We start from the raw sequence: 22,964 nt of genomic DNA on the forward strand, positions 1-22,964 counted from the left end.
CGTGCACCTGGAACACCCTGAGATATCCAGACATAGGGCAAAGATCAGCCAATCATAAAGCTATGGAGGTTTGCCGGGCGTGGTGGCACATGCTTATAATCCCCGAGTTTGGGAGGCAGAGACAGGAGGATTGCGCAGGTTTGAAGCCAGCCCCACTGGCTTAAGAGACCCTGTTTCCAAATTTAAAAAGTATAAAAATAGGTCTGGGAGTGTAGCCCGGAGGTAGAAGGGTTTCCAGGAACCCCAGTACCACCAAAAAATAAAAATAAAAAAGAAAGCTATGGAGGCTATATCCAGCTCCAGGTGATACGTGCTGAAGCTGCCGGGGGAAAAGGTCAGCCACATTAAGATTAATTTTTGCTTCTGATTCCAAGCCAAGTGGGGGGATTTGGAGTTAGACTTCCATTTAAGAATTGTGAGAGGCAGACACAGTAGTTGGAATTGGAGGCTGGGGACTAAGTCAACATTTGGATGGCATGCAAGTTAAAGTCACTATAGGCACCCATACTAAGCACGGGACAGCTAGCTCTTTCCAGATGTCCCACAGTAATTGAATTAGGCGGGTTTCATAACTCTCTCTTCTCACAATCCCCAATGAGGCATCCCAATGGATGTAAGTACTGAGACAGCACTTAGTGGTATTGTCCAGACACAAGGTTTAAGAGGGAAACTGGGATTATCTAGCATAGCATAACTTGCTTTCTTTTTTTTTTATGGTACTGGGGATGGAACTTAGGGGCTTTCTATTTCTAGGCTACACTCCCAGACCTATTTTATATTTTTAAAATTTAATACTAAGTAGCTGAGGCTGGCTTCGAACCTGTGTGATGCTCCTGTCAGCCTCTCTAGTACTGGGATTATAAGTGTGCACCACTGGCCCAGCTTTTCTCTTCTTTACTACAGTTCTTTTTTTTTTTTTTTCGGTACTGGGGACAGAACCCAGGGGCATTCTACCTCTGAGCTACAGCCACAGCCCTATTTTTTGAAACAAGGTCTCACTGAGTTGCAGGATCTCACTAAGTAGTAGCTGAGGCTGTCCGTGAACCGTGATCCTCCTGTCTCTTACCAGTGGTTTTGCTCTCACCTGGGAAGGCTTTCGATCATGGGTTTCTAACTTGAATTCATATTAGAAACTCAGAAGACATGCTAACATAAATCCTTGGCATCTGCCCCTACAGAGGGTCTACGTAGCACCCTAGAATCTGGGTAGATTTACCATCCAACCCCAGGGCCAGCCCCAGAAACACTTGCCTGTGATACTCTAACTTAAACACCCATAGAAATACCACCCAGGCATCTAGTTAATATGCATATTCTTAGTAGTCCGAGAGTCAGCATTTTTCATACAGCCCAGGTGATGCGGAGCTTGCTGGTCCCTGGACCCATGTCAGTCAGTATATTGGAATCACCTTGAGGAGGTTTGCAAGCATCCCAATGCCTGGGTCTTACCATAGAGGTTCTGATTTAACTGTCCTGGGGTGAAACCTGGGTTTCAGTATTTTCAGAAAGTTACTCATGGAATTCTAATAGGTGACTAGGGATGACAGCTTCTATTCTGTCTCTGTACACTGTCATATCGCTCACAGGTAGTTCCTCCTGCCCTCCTTCCTATCTTCCCAAATGTTTCTGCTTGAAATGGGATGAGACTTACAACCCAACTGGCTGATCTCTCTGGATCTTGTTTATTATTCAAATTGTCTTCAGATTAATTATTCTAAAGACAGTTCTGAATGGACTACTCTCTTGTGAAAATGTTCTGCAGCTCCCTCATGACCTCTAGGTGTCAAATAGATTTTGTATTTGCCCTTTATCTTCTCTGGGGTGGCTCCAACCTGCTTTTCCAGCCACCTTTACCTCTGGACTGAGACCTGAGTCTTTAAAAAGATTAAATGAATCCCAAATCTCTATCCTCTGAATACACCAGGAATTTCCCTATGTCTTGTTTTTGCTTGTGTTGCTTTTCTAACGAGGTGATGTGTGTGTGTGTGTGTGTGTGTGTGTGTGTGTGTGTGTGTGTGTATTTTACTGGAAATTGAACCCAGGGCCACTCTACCTCTGAGCTCTACTCCTAGTCCTATCTTATTTTTTGTTTGGAAACAGGGTCTCACTAAGTTGTTGAGCTGGTGGCCTGGGCTCAAACTTGTGATCCTCCTGTCTCAGCCTCTCAAGTATTGGGATTATACCTGTCTCTCAAGGACCAGTCCTACTTTTACTTTATGGTAGCCTTTCTGGATATTCCTATGCTAATGTACTCCTTTCTTTCACTAGTGCTTGCTTTATTCTTGCATTTTTCCCCTTTGTATTGGTGCATTGTAGTCATACATCTTAATGGAGTACAAGATGGTAGAGATATACATGCACATGTCACTCAGCCCTTACTCAATTCCCATCCCTTTCCCTCCCCCTCCCTCCTTCTCATGTTTGGCTTAGTAATTGAATTTGAAATGTTTGTGTATGTACATCATGTACATTAGGGAATCCCCTCATCCCCTCCCATCCCCCTCAGTTGGGTCACCTTATTTGCTCATCTATAGTATCTCCTTCTTTATCTAGAATTCCTTTTGTGACCCATTTTCTCCCTATTCTTGCATTCTTAAAACACTTCTTTCACTGTGTATTTTTGAAATTTGTGTTCTTCCTTTACCAACCTTTCTAGATTATAAACACTTTGAGGGCCAGAGCCCTAGGCTATCTTTGTGTCTCTCATAAGGGGATCATTGCTTGGCACAGAGCCTACAAAGATTTGTTAGAAGGTATTCAATCAAGTCATTTGCTTCTATGATATTAATTCTATTTTGACCTCTCTGCCATATTCTGGCATTTTAATCCCACCACCTGACATTTAGAAGATCCTTAGGGATTTTATCTAAAGAAAACATTTTTCAGAAAACTTCAAATCTTCTTTGTACAAATGCAGCAGAGCTTCCACCAGGTCTTTAAAAATTCTCAATATTTTGATTGTTCAGTCTTTGTGCTCTTCTGTTAGTGTTTTGGCTTCCTCATGTCCCAAGACATTGTGGGATCAAATAGTAGAAAGTCAGAGGCTATTTCAAAAACTTGTTACTTTCCTAAAAACTTTGGAGTAAGTGTTAATGAACCATGCTTCTAGGAAGCTGCTCAGGCTGACTCCTCCTCACTGTCCTGATGGGATCCTCTGTGGCGCTTAAGTGGATGGATGATGGGACTTGGGCGGTAATGACGTTTCTGGCAATTAAATCATGTCCATGGAAGTCACTTGCAATCCTGCAGGAACAATTATAAGGAATCCCCTCTCATTTGGCACAATGAGATATGAATATTTTCTAATGGGCTAATTAGTGCAGTTATCATTTTTTAGCCCAAAATGTCAATGTGTAGGATTTAATTAGTCTGCCCTAAGATTATAAGATAACTTCTTAGTTTAGTCAGTCTGTCAGCATTTTTAGGATTTGGAAAGATGCCAGGAACCATCACCTGCATACTTGTATAAACTTTTAAATGACTCTAGAAAAAATTACTCTATCAATTAATTCAAGTTTCCAGAAATAAAATCTGAGTTGGATGGGCCAACAAGGGTTATAACCAAAGGAATATGTAGTTAGTGGAAAGTAGAAAAAAAAAACCCAGGCCCTGATGTTCTGTTGTTTTTATTTCTACTTTTGGGACATAGGTGTTATGGTCTCTGATTTAGACTTCTTAGTTTCCTAGTAACAGCATATGATTCCAGCTGGCTAAGCTACAGAGCAATTATTGGCAGGATATTGGGTTAGAAACCGAATTGAAGAACACTCTTAATAGCTTAGCCGTGCAAAGTCAGAGACCAGACGAGTTTTGGGGATATAGATAATAGCAACTAGTAGACAGTCTTCAGGAGTTTGCTGGTGTAATGAATGTGTTGCAAGTAGTTTCAGTTCTTTTGGTTTGCCAGGGAGAGAGTTGGGTTGACTTTTGTTGGGGCACGAAATGGGTTGAAGAATGCCCCCTTGCCAATTCATGTCTACTTGGAACCTCAGAAGGTGACCTTATTTGAAAGAAAGGTCTTTGCAGATATAATTACACATCTTAAGGCTTGAGATAAAATCATACTAGATTAATTGGACTCTCTTTGTGATGAGAACATCCTTATAAGAGGCAGAAAAGGAAGACAAACAGAGATACAGAAAGATGATGTGAAGCAGACACAGACATCGGAGTGATGTGTTTACTGGAACTCATCATAAATTGGAAACTAGGTGTGGGAGAGTGCATTGGGCAGCTCTTCTCATTGTGATCAAGATGTCTAACATAAACAACTTAAAGGAGGAAGAGTTTACTCTAGCTCATGCTTTCAGTGGACTCAGTGTATCGTCAACTGGCTCTTGTTCACTGGGCCTGAGGTGAAGCATCACAGTGGAAGGATCTGGTGGAAGAAAACGGCTTGGCTCATGGCAGCCAAAAAATAGGATTTTGGGGGGATGGGGCTGAGAGAATAAAATAACCCCACAGTAACCTACTTTATCCAGCTAGGTCTCAGCTCCCAGTAGTTCATTCAGCTATCAGTGGATTATTTCATCAAGAGAATGGCCAGAGGCCCAAAGGACCAATCACTTCCCCAAGATCCCACCTCTGAACCTTACTGCATTGGTGACCCTGCTTTCAGTATGAGATTATTTTTTTTTTGGGGGGGACACTGCAGATCCAAACCATAATAGACATTTCTTCATTAGAGCGTCCACAAAGAACCAGTCCTGCAGACAGCTTGATTTTGGGGTTGTATCATCCTAATTCATAAGAGAATAAGTTTTTATTATTTTAAGCAACTACATTTGTGGCCATTTGTTTCAAGTGCCCTCAGGAAATGAATATGGGTCATATGTCCATTCTTTGTCTAGGACAACTAGGGTACTTTAACTGACAGCATTATTGTAACTGAATGTCAAGGAGTAGAGGAATTTCCCCAAAGAAAATACATGGTGGTTGTCATCAAAGAAAAGAGCTTAGATGGTGGGCAAGAACCAGAGACTGTCCATTACATATTACAAATCATAAAATAGCTTCCTCTGCATTCGTATTTTTGCCGGGGTTCTGAGGAACACAGATAGGAAATGTGCTGTCTCTTAGCTGTGTCAAGTGAGATTTGAAGCTCATCTCTGGATTTGTTAAGTCACAGCTAATGTAATAAGTCTTTGGGGGAGAATTGGTGGTGGTGAGGGTAGCAAAAAAATACTGGAAGGCAATGCCTCATTTATGAAGGTCAGGAAGAAAAGAGTCTGAAATGAATGAAAACGTACTATTGTACTAATTGAAAGTAGCTTAAAATAATGACTCCCAACCTCATACCTGACTGGGGCGCCGTGGAACATGTAGGTTGAATACATTCAAAAGAACAAGTTTTAGCCTGTGTGCAGAGAAGTCATGATGGCCTAAGCAGAACTTGTTGATCTCATTTGGATGAGTCTGTGTTTCATTCCTCTTACGTTATTAGGTATTTGATGGTATTTGGTGTTTATCTCCATTGTAAGTCTAACAATAGCAATAATACTTATTGGAGACTTCTTATGAGCCAACAATCATGCCAAATGTGTTCCAAATACATTATCTCATTTAATTTTCCAAAACTCAGTGTTATTGATTGTTAGTGGCTCTGATTTCTATGTGTGGAAACAGCCCCAGACATGTTAAATATCTTGTCTGGAGTCATATAATTGGTAGACAGTCATATCAGGATTTGAACCCTGAAGTTCTGACCCCAGAATCTGCATTCTTGTCTAATTGTTTAGCTCATTTACATTTTTTGGAGTACTGGAGATTGAATTTAGGGACATTCTACCTCCAAGTTACACTCCATATTGTTTTAGTTTTTATTTTGAAATAGGGTCTCTCTAGGTTGCTGAGATTGACCTCAAACCTGCCATTCTCCTGTCTTGGCCCCCTAAGTCCTAGAATTATAGGCATGTACCATCACGCCCAGCTTCTTATATATATCTCGAATACACACACACACACACAAAATTTCATTAAAGAATTGTCATCTTTCTTTGGTTGTTGTATTCTTCCCTTCCAAAGCCCAGAAGCCTTACTTATGTGACATATTTGCTGGAAAACTTTCAAAGCCAATGGAATAACTGGAACTTCTTTGTGCCATTAAGTGCACTGGTAGCTAAGCTAATCTCTTTCCTACTGGGGAATAGGTATAACATGAACTGGTTTAGCTAGACTGAAAATCAATCACCAAGGCCACTGATGATACTAAAAGAAAAAAAAATCAAAAGCAGTTAGCATACAAATGAAAGTGATTCCCTATAACTCTATGTGGGACAAATTTCCCAAACCACACCAATAAATCAAGGCTGCTGAGGCTCTGTTATGAAGGAAGATAGATTGAACAATTTTCCTGTTACAAACAAGCTGTTTTGTACTATGTATCAGCCAGTTATTCAGGTCTAATTTAAGAATGTGCAAATAAACAAGGCCAAATATATTTAAATACACTAAGCATTAAAAGTTGCCAAGAAGAACTCTGCATCAACACAACGGGATTGTTTCTGGAATCTTTAAAATGCCTTTCGCCTAGCTGTAATTAGAAATTCTTTGCTATAAAAACATAGTCTGTGAGAACATGTGCCATCGTCTCCCCCGCCCCCATTCTTAGAACTTAAATTTGGGTTGTTTGTTAGAAGACTTCTAGAATTCATGGCTTCTACCATATATCCCTGTCCATTGTGCTGAGTGATTTTTCTGCTGGGATTTTAGAGATATAGACAAAGTCGCATAGATAAAGCTGCTTCTGGCTTCTATTACTTTAAGAAGTTGGCTGGCTGCAGGGCTTTGGGGACTTTTTCAAGTATTTAGGTAATTTGTATGAGGACTTGGGGGGCTGTAAATTGATAGAGAGGATGCTATTCTTGACAGCCTCTAAGTTTTATTTTAACTCTCTGAGTTGGACCAAGACTTAGAAGTGTCCTGGGATGTGGTCCTCTGGGCAAGAGATTTGGGGGCATAGCTTCACAATGGTCATATCCAATATTTATTCCATATTTATAAAGAGCCATGGGAATGCTGGAAGTGGATGGCCACTGGTGGCAGCTCTGAGCCTCTCCTCTATTCTAAAAGACCTAACTCTGGCCTCAGATTCGCTTGCCACACGGTGTGGGAGGCAGTGTGGCTTGTTTGTATTTCTTTGTATGCCTTTTCATCTTCTCTTTCCCCAGATCCAGGGAAAAGAGAATGGGGATTGATGACCCAATTCCTTCATGGCATCGGTTACTAGATCTTAGAGCACGAGCCCTGGAATCCAGCTGCTTCTCTTCAGATCTTGGCTTTTTTACATACTGGCTTGTGACCTTGGAAAAGTTCCTTAATTTCTACTGAAGGAAAGACAAAACTTCCCCTCTGTTCTCTTAGGGTCTCTGGCTAGACATGAGAGTTCATCTGACAAAGATTGATTAACAGAAGAAAAACATAGAATTTTTCTGTGTACATATGATCCCTTCTAGAAAAATGAAGACCTGAGAGAGTGGCAAAAATCTAGATGCTTATATAGTAGGTTGGGCAAAGAGTGGTGATTGTGGAAACATAACTATATTGTATGGGGACGGGGCTAGCAGAAGATGAGAGCTACTTTAACAAGTTCTGCTCATACAGATTTTCCTCAGCCTCCATTTCCCATATCGGGTGAAAAGTGTGCTTTTTTGCTCTTTGTCCAGGAAGCACAGACTCTTACTTTTGTATCTGTTGTTTCTCAAGTACTTTGAGCTAAAAGTAGTGTTGATGCCACAGGGGCAGGTTTTGGGGCTGCATATTCCACCACTCTTCCCTGTGTAGTTCAGTTACCTCCTCTAAATATGCACATAATACTAATATCTAGTTCAATGCATTGTTTGCAAATTTAATTAGGAAAATCTATAGTGAGTGATTAAGATGTTTCTGGCACATAGGGGTCCATGGTGGTATTCACAAATAATTGTCAGTTTAGTAATGAATAGTACAATTTTCCTTACCAATTTATGCCTTCCTGTTCTTCTGGGGAATAATCCCTCTCCAAGCTCATCATTTCCTTTTCCCTTCTCCATATCTGGACGGGGGTTTGAGAACTGGGGATGATCTGCCAGCTCATTGCATTCCCTCATGAAATCAGTTGCTAGGTCAAAGACAGGCTTGAGGTCCAAGCTGGACCAATGAAGCCCTGTCCTGAAAAGGAGCAGCTAAGGTTGCTAGGATACATGATGTGAGCATGCAGTGACAGGAGCTGCCATTTGGGTGGAGTCTGTCTGAGAGAGAAGACAGTATAGGGAGAGGAGGCAGAGCAGAGAGATGGAATGGGGGGGGAGAGAGAGAGAGAGAGAGAGAGAGAGAGAGAGAGAGAGAGAGAGACAGTCAGTCTAGGTCTCAGCATCTTTGGAGCCAGACTTTCAACTAGGCTTTTCAAACATTGCCACCAAAAAATTACCACTTGCTTGAGCTAGTTTATTTGACTATCTGACTTCTAACTTAAAACCAGGGTGAGTGTATATCCTTGTTTATTTTGGACATTCCAGGTTTATGTTGGTTTTCCTAGCATAATTAATAGCATCCTATTTCACTCCCAGAAGTGTCTGGTTGAGAGGATAGAGTATATAGCCACCTTATTTCAAACTCAGAGGTCCAGGCTAATATAGTGACCTTAGAGCAAGGCCTGAGTGGGGTCATACTTGCCAACAGTTTCTCAAACCATCCAGCACAAGCTCTCCTCTCCTCTCCCTGGGAGTGCTGGTGAATCACTCATCTCTGCCCCTTTCTGTATCTAGCAATGGTTTAGAGCCCTTTTTAGATCTGCCACGGGATTCCCTTATTCCAGTTCTAACCCCAACTTAGGACTCTTTCTTGTCCTGGTAAGAAAAAGTTGAAATTTTCCAGTTAAGCAATAAGCTCCCCAAATCAATCAATCAATCAATCAATCAATCAATCAATCTCTCTTTCCTCTCTCATGCTTCACTATTCACCCATTGAGTAGGAAGATTTCATTTCTCTCTGCGTGTATGTGTGTGTATGTGTGTGTGTGTATGTGTATTCTTTGTGGTGTTGAGTAGGAAACAAGTTACTTATGTGGAAAAACATGCTTGTTTAGGGAACATGGGTTAGTAATACTATCCATAGGTAATACTTATTAATACTTTTTCCAGGCCTAGGGCTAGGCACTATATGTGCATTATATAATATAATCCTCACAGTGACAGGCTTAAGTCTATACCATTGCTTATATATTTTTCAGATGAAGAAATTAAAACAAATGGTTGGCAGAATCAGCATTCACACTCGGGACTTTTTTTTTTTTTTGGTGGTGGTACTGGTGTTCCTGGAAACCCTTCTACTTCCAGGCTACACTCCCAGACCTATTTTTTATATTTTTATTTGGAAACAGGGTCTCTTAAGCCAGCATAGCTGGCTTCGAACCTGTGCGATCCTCCTATCTGTGCCTCCCAAGCGTGGGGATTAATTACAAGCACGCGCCACCACACCTGGCTACACTCGGGTCTTTTTGCTCCCGATGCCTTTGTTTGCTTCTAGGGAGCCGTTGTTCTCCTTCGAGCTTGGGGAAGAAGCTGCCACCTCATGTCAGGGGCTCTGGTGTCTAGTTCTCATCTGCCTTAACCAAACAACTTCATGACTTTGGGCAGGTCAGTTTACCAAATGGAACTTTATTTCCTTATCTGAGAAACTAGGGACTGGATTAAGTGATTCTGGTACTGTCTTGGGGTCCTAGGATGTTTTGGATTCTGGGCTTGGGGTCAGGAGTTCAATTTTTCTTTAATGTCTGAAGGGAATATTTAGACCTGCCCTTTGGCTCCATGTGTTCTGTCATTAATGCCAGTCACTGAGTCTCCCAACTGCAAATTGAGAATAAAAGAGAGAGGGTGGTCTGTGGGGGTGATGAAGGAGAAGAATTTCTCCCTGCTAGAGATTTAGAAAATGGTAAAATTTGCATCAAATGTATATTATTATTAGTAGAAAATAATGATTAATGTCATTTCACGTTCCTTTCACAAGTCATGATGGATAATGAACAATGATAACAGTCTGTACGCATGATTGCTGATCCTTGTGACATTCAAAACAGATTCAAAATTCCTATTCCATATACGGGACTCAGTTAGGGCACTATATTAAATTCAAACTTAGGGATCAGATTTAAAATTCAAATGCATATCTTTTTTGCATATCTATTTTGACACAGCATTACAAATTGCTCACTGTAATATGAATTAAAGATGGACTTTCACACAATGGGAAAACATGAAAAGAAAGCCTATCGAAATTTAAATCCTTTTTTCCCCTTTCAAGCTTCTGCCTATCTTCCCTTCCCCCAATCTATCTGCTAATTATCAAAAGTATTGCTATTTAAATAGTGATTTGTTCACTCACATTTTATTATTTTCTGCTGATAGCAACTGGCAAGAATCAATGTTGAGAATTTGAATCACAATTATTTTATTGTGGTGTTTTTAAATGAAAGAAATTTAAAAGTACTTTGTCCTATCTGTTTTCATATTTATCTAATATACGCGGCATAGGGATGGCTGATATAAAAGAGGACAGAGTGGCAAATGTGCTTCTAAGTATATCACAATAGAGCCAGTGAAATGTGCAAAGTGACAAATTAAATTTAGTGTTCAGGTGCATTGTCAATTTGTTTGGGGGGTAAAAAGCAGTACCCTTTGCTAACCTGGTAAGAATTAATCAGAATTTAATTACTCGATGTGCAATCTGGACTCTTTAGCACATCTATGCAAGTAATCACTGGAGCATCTCGATCCAAGTAGCTGAAAATTTCCATTTTTAAAATTGTCATATGGTCCTCTGTTAATGGTTTTTGGGCCTTCTATTTATTTGCAGCCTCATCTCATCTATGGCATTAATAATTTCCTTTGGGTTTTTCGTTTTTAACAGAGGGGAAATTTTTGTTATTTTGTATAAATGAAGGCGATGCCAATCTTAGTTGCTCAGGCCAGGAAATTGTTTATCCAGTATTGTGAGATGAAGTTGTGCAAATTCAAATGTTCTTCCTGCTTTCATCAACCAGGGAAGCTCCCTGAGGTTAAGGGCACAGTTTGTCACTACAGAGATGGAACCTGACATTTTGGCCTCATTAATGTGGAGCTATAACAAAGCGGGTGAACCGCAAACCTAATTTAGCAAAACAACCAAACCCATAAAAAAGGGCAGGAAGGGAAAATCTGAGGTGCTTTCAATAAACTTTTATTATTGAAGTTAAAAATCTTTTTAGACATTGCCAGAAGCTTTTCATCTTTGTGTTGGTACTTAGGCTGTTCACTCAGGAATACTTGCAAAGTTACCACACAAGATCAGTAGAGATAGTGAAATTCAGAATTGCATTAATCTCTGGGCTTCTTCAATTCCTGAAGGGCCATGCTTTAGCTTTCAGTGAAATCAGCTCTGGACTAATCAATGAAAAATTGCAGAGAATATGAATCTTTCAGAATCAATAATTTGTATAATAATTATACAAGCATATTAGGAAAGCATGATAGTGCATAGTCAAGCAAATCCCAGGAACATGCACATGAAATATTTAATATTCAGCCAGACATGATGAAATTTTATGTAATTTGCCCTGGTTTAGGATAATCCTGGAATTTAAGAGAAAGAATGTTGTAAGATTTCTCTCTAAAAATTAATGTTAAAAAGTTAACAAGGAAGACTCTCCCTTGTTCTATCGGCGCGAATCTTACTGTTTTTCCTTAAATCCAAGGCTGTGGCATCCTGGAGAGAATTGAAACCATGAGTAGAAAGCACAAGGATACTGCGAAACTGGAGTTTTAGTTATGACTGTGTTAAAAGACCTTTGGATCCTTCAGCCTCAATTCTCATCTCTAAAATAGTTGTCCTAGAGACTTCCGGGAAATTGGCGACTGAGAAAAGCAGGGCTTAAGAGCCCCGCTAACAACCAATCTCCATTACCACAAAATCAGCGCCTTTCATAGCCAGAAAACACCATCACAAGAGAAACAAAAAAATCACCAGGCTCCAGAGAGAAAGCGGACTGAGAACAGAGCTCAGAGCCACAGAGGAGATACACTGGCCTCATGCCCGAGGACATGGCAGCAGCGCTTTACAGCCGGCGGCAGCGGCGAGTTCACCGGATGGCTGCAGCAAGCCAGGTGAGCTGCTGTGGAACAGCCAGGCGGGATTTCTTGGCGCAGGGAGCATCTAAAGCTCCCAGTGGCTGAGCTCAGCACACGCTGCAGGGATTCGGAGTGGAACTCAAAATCAAGAAGAAATACGCCAGCCTCACGGCTGAGGGTGTAGCAGCGGCACCATATTGCCACACGCGGCAGCAGCAGCGAATTCACCAAGTCCAGTACAGCTACATCTGCAAACTTAAGAACAGTGAGTCAAACTGCGGGCCACAGAGGAGAAATCCCAGTACTGTACTCCCTGGGACTTGACCCAGTGGGGGAGGGGCGGTGGCAGAGATATCACACCATAGGAGAACGTGCAACCTGGCACCCCCCACAGTCTAAAGCAGCCTCTATCGACTCTCTGGGTTGGAGACTCTGTGATACAACCCAGTAAAGGATAGTGGGGTCTGAGATACTACTGACTTGAGATCCAGAATACCTTAAGTGAAGTCATAGTGACCCAAGGGAAGAACCCAGAGAAGGCACAAACTTCCAAAATCATGGGAAAGAGGAATAATACTGGAGCAATGAATGCGCACAACCCCACAACATCAGAACTCGATAAAACAGAAAATCAGAGATTTCTAGAAGATCAAATCAGGAAAATAACTGTAGAAATAATAGAGGTGCTTCGAAAAGAACTCAGAGCCAAAAAGAGATAAAGGATGCAATTAATGAAGTAAAGGCCTCAATTCAAAGCACAAACAACCGATTAGAACACATGGAGAACAGAATCTCGCTCTTAGAAGATGATCATTCCAAAAATGAACGCATAGTTTCTAATCTAGAAAAAAATATCCGACAGCAGGAATCTGATATTGAAGAAATATGGGCCCATCTTAAGAGAGCTAACCTAAGAATAATTGGAATAGAGGAGGGAAAAGAAAGTGAAACCAAAGGGATCAACAATCTCTTCAAGGAAGGAATAGCAGAAAATTTTCCAAACATAGAGCAAGAGGTTGATACACAGGTCCAGGAAACTTATAGAATTCCCTTTAGACAGGATCGGAGAAGAGGATCCCCACGCCATATAATTGTCAAAATGACCACTGTGGAAGCCAAGCAGAGAATCTTAAAGGCAACAAAAACAAAGGGCCAAGTGACATTCAGAGGCAAACCAATTAGAATCACTCCAGACTTCCCAAACCAAGTCATGAGAGCCAGAAGGGCTTGGAGTAACATATTCCAAACTCTGAAAGAAAACAACTTCCAGCCCAAAATATTCTACCCAGCAAAACTTTCTATCAAATTAGATGGAGAAATAAGAAGCTTCCATGACAAACAGAAACTGAAGGAATTTATGTCTTCAAAACCAGCACTAGAGAAAATACTCAAAGAGATTAACTACAAAGAAGAAATAGGTAACACACACCAGAACCAGAGAAACAAGATTTTCCATCCAACAGACAACTAAGATTGGTTATCTGTGGAGATTCATTATTTATGTTAGTCTTTTACCTATCTCTAAATGGTATTGTTTGCCTTTATTGTTGTTAATTTTTAGGATTTCTAGTTGGAATATTAATATACCTTCAGATATAGCATTTGGAAATATTTTATCCCATTCTATTAGTAACTTTTAACTCTGTTTACATTGTCTTTGGATATACAATATATTTTTTTTATTTTTTAGGGAGTTTGTATACTCTTCTGTTGCCTGTGCCATTGAAATGATATCCAAGAAATCACTGCCAATTTCAATGTTGTGAGGTTTTATGACCCAGATTTTCTCCTAAAAGTTTATAGTCTTAAGATTTATATTTAGGTCTTTTATCTATTTTGAGTTAATAATTGTATATGGGATTAGGTAAGGGTCCAATTTTATTCTTTTCCATGTAATTGTTATTTTTCAACAATATTTAGTTAAAAGATTATTATTTCCACCACCAAATGTTCGTGGAAACCTTGTCAAAAATAACTTGACAACATAGGGAAGAATTTATCTCTAGGCTTTTATTTAACTCCAGTGGTTTATATGTCTGCCTTTAGAATAGTACTACACTGTTTCAATTATTGTAGCTTTATATGGTTTGAAATCAGAAAATATATATCTTCTAGCTTTGTTCTTTTTCAAGATCGTTTTGGGTACCTAGACTCAATATTCCATATTAGGATAGATTTTTTTCTGAAAAATAAATATATAATTATATGATAGTTTCACCTAAAAAATAGAAAAAAAATATTCTCTGGTAAGAAAGAAAGTAAAAAGAAATATTGAAATGTTATCTTTAAGTCATCAAAAGCTTGGTATCAGACAAATGAAACTGTTATGAGAGATTATCATTTTTAATTTTGGATAAATTGCCATAATACTAGACGTCAATCACTAAGCCAAGCATGGGAGGGAGGGATGGGGAAAGAATGGGGTGGGGATCGGGTGGGGGATGACTGGGCCATGTGTGCATGTATGTCTACAACAGTTTGTATCCCACTATGATGTATGAATACAGTGCACCAATAAAAAATAAAATAAAATAAAATAATATAGTTTTCCTAGTCTAGTTATATTGTTATAACAAAATACTTGAGACTGGATAATTTCTAAGCAGCAAAAATTCCTTTCTCATTGTTCTAGAGTCTGGGAAATCTGAGATCAAGGCGCTGGCAGGTTTTGTGTCTGGTGAGGACCCTAGTGTCTTCTTCCAAGATGGCATCTTGAGTGCTGTGTCGTTACATGGTGAAAAGGATGCAAGGGCATAAAGAGCCTAAGCTACTTCCCCCAGCTCTTCTCTGAGGCACAAATTGACTCATTCCTTAACCAAGACCCCATCTCTTAGTACCACCTTGATGGTGATTATGTTTTAACATGGATTTTGGAGAGGAAACCATTATTGAAATCATAGCATGGAGTGGCAATACTGCTGAATGTATAAGACGAAATTACTATGGAAGTGGTTTCCAAGTTTTGTTTACCTTCTGTAGTTCTTGGATACTTTACTCACTTGAGATAGCTTTCTCTTTGAGTAGAGGAGTCAGAGTAGAGACCCCAGCTCTTTGCAGACATCTTCAGTGAAGGAAGAGCTCCGGAGAACATGTCAGTGGGCTGCATTCACCATCCCACAGATATTTCTTAGTGCCTATCATGTGCCAAGGACTATGCTCCATGCTGGGGGTACAATAGTGAGAAAAATCAAGCACTGAGCTTATAATTTGGTAAGTTAGGAAGAATTTCTCATTACCAAAAATTGAGGTATAATTAAAATTACGATAAATGCAATAAAAGGGAGGAACATGGTGCCGTCAAGATGTATAATGGCCAATTTAAGAGATGCCGTATCACTAAAGTATGTTCCTGTCCTCCTGCATGCTCCATGAGGGAAGAACTCAGGTTACTGAGAACATTTGAGGTCCGCTCTTGTCTTTTAACCTGAGAGTGGATATTGTAAGCTCGACTGTGGATATATTATTCTTAGAATCATAGCTTCAGTCCTCACTGGTTTTGTAAATGTTTATTATGCCTAAATTGCTTCAGAATATTCTTTTAGGTTTGGTGGCACAATTATATTCAATCAGGGTGGGTTAGGAAAAAGTCATAAAATCTTAGCTTAACACATAGAAATTTAATGGTAAAGCAAATTTTATAATTGGAATGGAAAATGTGTTCTTAGAAAAGCATTGTCTGTAGTGGTCAGAACCAGGCTTTCTGGTCAGATAAGTTTTTCTTTGCATTAACTAACAAATGAGGTAGATATTTGCCTCAGGGTTTTTGCAAGATTGAAGTGAAGTTTTCATAATTCTAGGCACACTAGACTCTCCAGGCCACCAATTATACATATGACATAAAGTCACTTCTAAACAAGCTTTGTTCTTTTTTGCGGGGAGGTTATAAGGAAATAAAAATTGTTTTAATTTTGGGGGAGAAGAGAGATTTTGTTAAAGCAAATTTGTTGTATGAAGGCTAGAGGAAGGTTTTTTATTTTTCTTTCTGCTCCACCTTGCTGAAAATGTGTGGCATAAGGGAGACTGTTTTTCTCATTGCAATTACCTTAAAAAAAGAAACACTCCAACTTTCAAAATAACTTTGCATTTCACTGCTGTAGTAAGGTGGTATCTACATGCTGGTACCAGGATGAATGTTACAGAGACTCCAATCATTTTTATTTGTATAATACTTAATGTTTTTCAAAGAGAAACTTTGAAGCTATTCTACTATTACCACATATAGTTTAAGAAAAGTAATGTTAACTGGGCATGGTGGTGCATGCCTGTAATTCCAGTCCTAGGGAGATTGAGAAAGGAGGATTTTGGATTCAAAGACAGACTTAGCAATGTAGTGAGACTCTCAGCAACATGGTGAGGCCATGCCTCAAAGTAAAAAGAGGTAAAGTTTAGTATTAAGATAATAATGAAAAGTAAAATGAACAGAATCTTAGTGGGACCAGAAATAGATACTAAAGCATATTCAATTGGTAAAATGTGAGTTTCTTTTATCTATATGTACATGTTTTTAATCCATTTGGTAAATTCTGGGTCACTTTGTAAAATTTTCATTTTGCTATTATACTTTTCACTTCTATCCTTTTTTTTTGTACTGAGGATTGAACCAAGGGGTAGAGGACATTCTATCTCTGAGCCCCACCCCTAGACCTATTTTATTTTATTTATTTTTTAAACAGGGTCTCACTATGATGTGGAGAGTCTCACTAAGTTGCTGAGGCTGGCTGTAAACCTGCGATCCTTCTGTCTCAGCCTTCCAAGTACTGGGATGATTGATAGGCGTGCACCACCATTTCTTGATTGTATTTTTATAATTTACCTTTTTATAAAGATTCTCCATCTTCTCACTCACTATAACTGTGGCTTCCTTTAAGTTTCTCAATATATTTATAGTGGTTGTTTTAAATTTCTTGGATTCTAACATCTGGGACATCTTGTCTACTTATGTTAATTGCAGTTTTTTTAAAAATCACATTCAAAGACAACATTTTCCTGCTTAACCACATGTTTAATTACGTTTGAATTTATACCAGGCATTGAAGATGACACATTTTAGGGAGTCTTGGTGGTAATGTCATTTAGTAGGTATGGAATTTTGTTTTGGTAGGCAGTGAAATTACTGGATGATTCTTTTGGTCCTACCAGTCTTGATTTTGTTCTTTGTTAGGATAAATACTTGTTCTGTGGTTCAATGCTTACTCCTGATGTCTGACCTTTTTAGGGTTTGAACTGAGTGTCCAATGTACTAAGCAGACTATTTTATTTTGGCTGCACCATTCCTGAGTAACCTAAGTTACCTCTATTCAGAAATCTCCTTAAACATATTGCATTGAAAATCATAGCTTGGAACCATGCATGCTGGTACACACTTGTAATCCCAGTACTTGGGAGGCTGAGACAGGAGGATCACAGATTTGTGACCAATCTCAGCTACTTAGTGAGGCCCTCTGCAACTTAGTGAGGCCATGTTTCAAAATAAAGAACAACATAAAAATAGGTCTGGGGGTGTCGCTCAGAGGGAGAATGCCCCTGGGTTCAATCTTCAGTGCAAAATAAAAACTAAAAAAATCATGACTCAGCCGAGCATGGTGGCTTATGCTTGTAATCCCTGTGCTTGGGAGGTTGAGACAGGAGGACAGCACAGGTTTGAAGCCAGCCTCAGCTACTTAGTGAGGCTTGCAGCAACTTAGTGAGACCCTGTTTCCAAATAAAATAGAAAATAGGTCTGGGAGTATAGCCTGGACGTAGAAAGCCTCTGGGTTCCACCCCCTAGTTCCAATTATTTTGAAACAGCTTGAGCCAGAAGTCTATCTATCTAGATTCTTTTGCTTTAAATTATACACAAATTATGTATTCCTGACAGTTTTTACATACTGAGACTTTATATTGCTGTCAAGAACCAACCTGACCAAAAAACAAAACAAAACAACCCCCCCCCCAAAACCCCCCAAAGAGTTATTTGAAAGATAAATGCTCAAGATGGGTGTGGTGGTACACATTTGAAATCCCAGTATTTGGGAGGTTGAAAATAGAGGATCACATGTTCAAGTCCAGCCTCAGCATTTTTTGTTTTGTGGTACTGAGGATTGAAACCAGGGGCATTCTACCTCTGAGCTGCACCCCCAGATCTATTTTTTTATTCTTTATTTTGAAACAGGGTCTCACTAAGTTGTAGAAGGCCTCATGAAGTAGCTGAGGTTAGCCTCAAGCCTGTAATATTCCTGTCTTAGCCTCCCAAGTAGTGGAATTACAAGCGTGCAGTCAGCACACCCAGACTTAGCCTCAGCCTCAGCAATTTAGAGAGACCAGCAGAAACTTAGGAAGACTCTTTCAAAATAAAAACTAAAAAGAGCTGACAGTGTAGCCCAGAGGTAGGTTCAATACTGAGTACCACTCCCCCCAAAAATGCTTGGAACAATGAAAGAAACTGATTTCAAATTGTAAGATTTGACTGCTATAAAATGAGGCTGCCTAGTCTAAGAACAAAGATAAAGCATTTCTATTTTGCGGGATTATCAGGCACAATTAGTAAGTTAACCATACTTTTTTTTTTTTTTTTTTTTTGGTGGTACTGGTGTTGGAACCCAGAGGCTTTCTACTTCCAGGCTATACTCCCAGACCTTTTTTTTTTTTAAATTTTATTTGGAAACAGGGTCTCACTAAGTTGCTGAGAGCCTCACTAAGTAGCTGAGGCTGGCTTCGAAACTGTGCGATCCTCCTGTCTCAGCCTCCCAAGTGTGGGGATTACAAGCGTGCGCCACCACGCCCAGCCTAGTTAACCAAACTTCTAAAGTTTTAAGTTAAAAATTTCAAATTTATTTATTTATTTACTTGTTTTATTGGTTCATTGTAGTCCTACATCTTAATGGGGTACAAGATGGTAGAGGCATTCATGAATACATCACTCATTTAGCCCTTCCCCAATTCCCACCCCATTCTCTTCCCCTCCCTCCTTCTCATGTTTATCTTAGTAATTGACTTTGATATGTTTGTGAATGTACATCATGTTCATTAGGGACTTTTCCTCTTCCCCCCTCCCATCCCCCTCAGATAGGTTGCCTTATTTGCTCATCTATGGTTTCTCTTTCTTTGTCTAGTGTTCATCCTATGAACCCTTTTCTCCCTGGCTTCTGCATATTAGGGAGACCATCCTATTTCTTACTTTCTGTGATTGTCTAATCTCACTTAGCAAAATGTTCTCCAGTTCCATTCATTTCCCTACAAATGACATAATTTTGTTCTGCTTTATGGCTGCTATAAAATTCCCAAATTTAAGTAATGAATTTACATATGTGGCAACACCTGGACAATTCCACAGATATGAATTCCTTTTTAAACGAATATCAAATATGAAAGAGGAGAGAACTTTCTTATTTATCTTGTATCCACTTAGCTACCTGCACCTACTTCTTTCTCCTTGTCTCTCTCTTTAACATTTATTGAGCCATTATTACTATTATTATTTTTTGAGGTACAGGGGATGGAACCCAGGAGCATTATTCCTCTGAGCTGTTTCCTCAGACCTATTTTTATTTTTATTTTTTATTTTATTTATTTATTTATTTTTTTTATTTTTTATTTATTTTTATTTTTTTATTTTTTTTCTTTTAATTTTATTTTATTGGTGCACTGTATTCATACATCATAGTGGGATACAAAAAAAACTTTTGTAGACATACATGCACACATCGCCCAGTCAGCCCCCACCCGATCCCCACCCCATTCCCTCCCCATCCCTCCTTCCCATGCTTGGCTTAGTGGTTGACATCTAGTATTATAGCAATTTATCCAAAATTAAAAATGTTAATCTTACATAACAGTTTCATTTGTCTGATACCAAGCTTTTGGTGACTTAAAGATAACATTTCAATATTTCTTTTTGCTTTCTTTCTTACCAGAGAATATTTTTTTCTGTTTTTTTAGGTGAAACTATCATATATTCATATATTTATTTTTCAGAAAAAAATCTATCCTAATATGGAATATGAATTCTAGATACCCAAAATGATCTTGAAAAAGAACAAAGCTAGCAGATATATATTTTCTGATTTCAAACCATATAAAGCTACAATAATTGAAACAGTGTAATACTGTTCTAAAGGCAGATATATAAACCATTGGAGTTAAATACAAGCCTAGAGCTAAATTCTTCCCTATATTGTCAAGTTATTTTTGACAAGGTTTCCACGAACATTTGGTGGTGGAAATAATAATCTTTTAACTAAATATTGTTGAAAAATAATAATTACATGGAAAAGAATAAAATTGGACCCTTACCTAATCCCACATACAAGTATTAACTCAAAATAGATAAAAGACCTAAATATAAATCTTAAGACTATAAACTTTTAGGAGAAAATCTGGGTCATAAAACCTCACAACATTGAAATTGGCAGTGATTTCTTGGTTATGATTTCAATGGCACAGGCAACAGAAGAATATACAAACTCCCTAAAAAATAAAAAAAAAATTGTATATCCAAAGACAATGTAAACAGAGTTAAAAGTTACTAATAGAATTGGATAAAATATTTCCAAATGCTATATCTGAAGGTATATTAATATTCCAACTAGAAATCCTAAAAATTAACAACAATAAAGGCAAACAATACAATTTAGAGATAGGTAAAAGACTAACATAAATAATGAATCTCCACAGATAACCAATCTTAGTTGTCTGTTGGATGGAAAATCTTGTTTCTCTGGTTCTGGTGAGTGTTACCTATTTCTTCTTTGTAGTTAATCTCTTTGAGTATTTTCTCTAGCGCTGGTTTTGAAGACATAAATTCCTTCAGTTTCTGTTTGTCATGGAAGCTTCTTATTTCTCCATCTAATTTGATAGAAAGTTTTGCTGGGTAGGAAATTTTTGGCTGGAAGTTGTTTTCTTTCAGAGTTTGGAATATGTTACTCCAAGCCCTTCTGGCTCTCATGACTTGGTTTGGGAAGTCTGGAGTGATTCTAATTGGTTTGCCTCTGAATGTCACTTGGCCCTTTGTTTTTGTTGCCTTTAAGATTCTCTGCTTGGCTTCCACATTGGTCATTTTGACAATTATGTGGCGTGGGGATCCTCTTCTCCGATCCTGTTTAAAGGGAGTTCTATAAGTTTCCTGGATCTGTGTATCAACCTCTTGCTCTATATTTGGAAAATTTTCTGCTATTACTTCCTTGAAGAGATTGTTGATCCCTTTGGTTTCACTTTCTTTTCCCTCCTCTATTCCAATTATTCTTAGGTTAGCTCTCTTAAGATGGGCCCATATTTCTTCAATGTCAGATTCCTGCTGTTGGATATTTTTTTCTAGATTAGAAACTATGCGTTCATTTTTGGATTGCTCATCTTCTAAGAGCGAGATTCTGTTCTCCATGTGGTCTAATCAGTTGTTTGTGCTTTGAATTGAGGCCTTTACTTCATTAATTGCATCCTTTATCTCTTTTTGGCTCTCTCTGAGTTCTTTTCGAAGCACCTCTATTATTTCTACAGTTATTTTCCTGATTTGATCTTCTAGAAATCTCTGATTTTCTGTTTTATCGGGTTCTGATGTTGTGGGGTTGTGCGCATTCATTACTCCAGTGTTATTCCTCTTTCTCATGATTTCGGATGTTTGTGCCTTCTCTGGGTTCTTCCCTTGGGTCACTATGGCTTCACTTAAGGTGCTCTGGATCTCGAGTCTGTATTATCTCAGACCCCACTACTCCTTTACTGGGTTGTATCACAGAGTCTACGACCCAGGGAGTCGATAGAGGCTGCTTTAAACTATGGGGGGTGCCAGGTTGCACGTTCTCCTATGGTGTGATATCTCTGCCACTGCCACTCCCCCACTGGGTCAAGTACCAGGGGTACAGTACTGGGATTTTTCCTCTGGGGCCCGCAATTTGACTCACTGTTCTTGAGTACGCAGATGTAGCTGTACTGGACTCGGTGAATTCACTGCTGCTGCTGCCGCCGCCGGTGGCAATATGGCGCTTCTGCCACACCCTCGGCCGTGAGGCTGGCGTATTTTTTCTTCTCTGGTTTTGATTTCCACTCTGAATCCCTGCAGCGTGTGCTGAGCTCGGCCACTGGGAGCTTTAAATGCTTTCTGCGCCGAAAGATCCCGCCTGGCTGTTCCACAGCGGCTCACCTCGGCTTGCTGTAGCCGTCCGTTGAGTTCGCCGCTGCCGCCGGCAGTATGGCGCTGCTGCCGCGTCCTCGGGCGCGTGTGTCTCCTCTGTGGCCCTGAGCTCTGTTCTCAGTCCGCTTTCTCTCTGGAGCCTGGTGGTTTTTTTGTTTTTTTGGTGATGGTGTTTTCTGGCTATGAAAGGCGCTGGTTTTGTGGTAATGGAGATTGGTTGTTAGCGGGGCTCTTAAGCCCCGCTTTTCTCGGTCGCCATCTTCCCGGAAGTCCCCTCAGACCTATTTTTAATTTTTTATTCTGAAATAGGGTCTCACTAAGTTGCAGAGGGCCTCGCTAAATAGCTGAGGTTGGCTGCAAACCTGCGGTCCTCCTGTCTCAGCCTCCAAAGTACTGAGATTACAATGTGCACTTCCATACCTGGATTATTGAACCATTTAAAAATGTTAAGTACCTTGTATATTATATTGTGTTTAATTAAAAAAATCTATGAGGTTAAGTAACTTCTCTAACATTTTCTAAGAGTAATATAAGCTAAGCCAAAAATCAAATCCAGATAGTTATTCATCTGTTGATAGACACCTACGCTGGTTCCATAATTTGGCTATTGTGTATTGTCTTGCTTTAAACATGGGTATGTATGTATCACTATTATATATATCATGACTTAAGTTACTTTGAAGAGATGCCTAGGAAAGGTAATATGGTGGTTCCAGTCCCAATCTTCTGAGAAACCTCCATAATGATCTCTGTAATGACCGTAATACTTTGCAGTCCCACCA

The sequence above is a fragment of the Muscardinus avellanarius genome (genome assembly GCF_963383645.1).
Source record: "Muscardinus avellanarius genome assembly, chromosome: 11".
Taxonomy (NCBI): Eukaryota; Metazoa; Chordata; class Mammalia; order Rodentia; family Gliridae; genus Muscardinus; species Muscardinus avellanarius.